Raw genomic sequence first — 2,351 nt, 5'->3', positions numbered from 1 at the left:
TAATTATTTTAAATAAATAAAACATAAATAAAAAGTACCATAACTAGGTATTTTTTTGGATTGGTAGCTCATTCATAAACATATTTCTACTGTATACAATTTAATATTGTCAATCTGTGTGATTTATATGGGGCTTTGATATGGGTCTTAGAGAATTTGAGAACAGCTGTAGAGTAGAACATTTGAGTATCATGTTCAAGTCCCTTATGTACTAAAAAAGGACTACAGAAGGTTAAACATCAGAAAAACAACAAAGTAACCATGAGTTTCACTTTAAGTACCTATTTTATGCCTGAGAAATACATTTTATTTTTGCTTTATGGAAAATTTATTACAACTCTCCAACCGTGCATTACTTCTTCTTCTCAATGTCTTGCTCTGCAGCTTCTTTCGCCCTCTTTCCTCGGATGCCAAAGAGCCAGGCATTGGCTTGGGCCATGCGAAGGCTGGGGAAAGCCTTACAGTTCTTCTCCTCTTCCGTGATGGCTCTAGCCTTTTCCTTTTTGTACACATTCCGGATGGGCATCTCATGTCCTGTTAGCTGTGTGGCCAATTTAAGTTCTTCAGCAGAACTGTCTCTTTCTTCGGAGCAGAAGGCTTCCTGGGGAAAAGTGTGAGCTTGGAGTGGTGTTCCTTCAGGCACTGCACGTTGACCTGCAGTGACTCAGTGGATTTGTTTCGCCTCCTTCAGTCCACAGAGATGCCGATGGTGCGTGCCATTTTCTTGTGGATACCAGCCACCCTGAGTTCCTCCAGGTTGAAGCCCCTGCCAGCCCGGACTTTGGTGTGGTATCTAACTGTAGGGCACCGCACGATGGGCCTGACGGGACATGACAGGGGGCGAGGGGCAATGCGGGGCGCGTTCGTCTGCCGGGCCTTGCGTCTGTGGATCTCGTGTGCTGGCTGGTTGAACCAAGTGTCCACTGGCTGCCAGTCCTTGTGGAAGTGGGGCTTCAGGATCATGCCATTCCGGCTGGGCGCCATGGCTGCCTCCTGTACAGGAGAACGGCCGAGCGGAAAGGACCGGGCACTGACTTTTTTTTTTTTTTCTACTTTGAATTTTTTTTTTTTTGTTTTTTTTTTTTTTGTTTTTTTTTTTTTGTTTTTTTTTTTTTTGGTTATAAAAGTGAAGTTCTTAAATTTTATAGACATACTAACACTCATAAATATATGAAAATAGCTTTCCTATGCTACCGGTCAGAATTTGAGTTGCATAATGATAATGAGAAGACATTAAGGTAATAAAAATAATGAAGAATACTTATTTTGGTTTTTGTGCCTTGTGTGTGCTGTATGCTATATGTATTAATGTTCTCAACACTATATCCATGATTATAAGTATTTGATTTTTACAGAAAATTATTATAAATACTAGGTGTACTCATATACCCATCCAAAGCTATTGAAATAGAAAATTATGCAGGCAGGTTTATAGTCTAGATTTCACTGCAATTGGATCTATTTTGAATCTAAACAAAATTCCTGGAATGTGAATTGTTTAGTCTTACTTTTTTTCCTTTTAGCAATAGTATATAATCACACTTTTTCTTCTTCAAAACAAGATGGCTTCATAGTTAGGATCTGTGGAAGATAATGTTAGTATACATGGTAGGCTTAATAGTCACAGTGCTACATTGAGAAATACATTCATACGAGAGTTTGACTTAAAAGTTCAATAAAAGGGAGAAAATTGTGATTCTTTAAGAATAAAACAAGGGAAGTCTGAACTGAGATGGAAATGAGTCCGGAGAAAGATACACACCTTCACCAAATATTTGTGGGGCACACACAGGACTATCCTAAGCAAGTGGTGCATCCAAGTGATTGAGAACACACAGATTGACATAGAGGCACATTAGCATACACAGCAGTGTCCTATGAGAGTGGTGCATCCAAGTGATTGAGAGCACACAGAGAGACACAGGAAAGCCACACCCTACTTCTGGCAGCCACTAACTCTCAGATGCTTTCAGTAGTTTCAAGCCTCAGTTTCCCTATGTATTCAACATTGTTATTGTATTAAAGAACCAACTATATTTAAAGCACACAATCCTGTGTCTAATATGTATAATAACGGGTTAAATGTTCACTTGCTGAAATATATCACCTTTACTTATACTCCCATGACTTTGCCTTCTCTTCCCATTCTTCCTCTTTTCTCTTTGTTCTTCCAGTTTTCCTTATTTTTTCCTGTCCTCTATTATCCCTCAAAATATGTCTTTCCTATTTTTCTTACTTTCAGAGTAAATATGACCATTACTTACAGATGCAGTCTAGTGAGCAACAGAATATTTCTGAGAGAAGGCGGCATTGTTTCTATTGCTGTGAAGATACAGCATGAACACAGTGAC

At 39.0% G+C, this 2,351-nt stretch overlaps 1 pseudogene; it reads right to left on the bottom strand.

Annotated features, from left to right (window-relative positions):
• Positions 1-352: 352 nt before the first annotated feature.
• Positions 353-1,025, bottom strand: LOC116888325 (annotated as a pseudogene).
• Between the last annotated feature and the right edge of the window lie 1,326 nt (positions 1,026-2,351).

The sequence above is a fragment of the Rattus rattus genome, chromosome 1 (genome assembly GCF_011064425.1).
Source record: "Rattus rattus isolate New Zealand chromosome 1, Rrattus_CSIRO_v1, whole genome shotgun sequence".
Classification (NCBI taxonomy): domain Eukaryota; kingdom Metazoa; phylum Chordata; class Mammalia; order Rodentia; family Muridae; genus Rattus; species Rattus rattus.
Note: the sequence above shows the minus strand (reverse complement) of the source record. Positions and strands in the feature narration are given on the sequence as shown.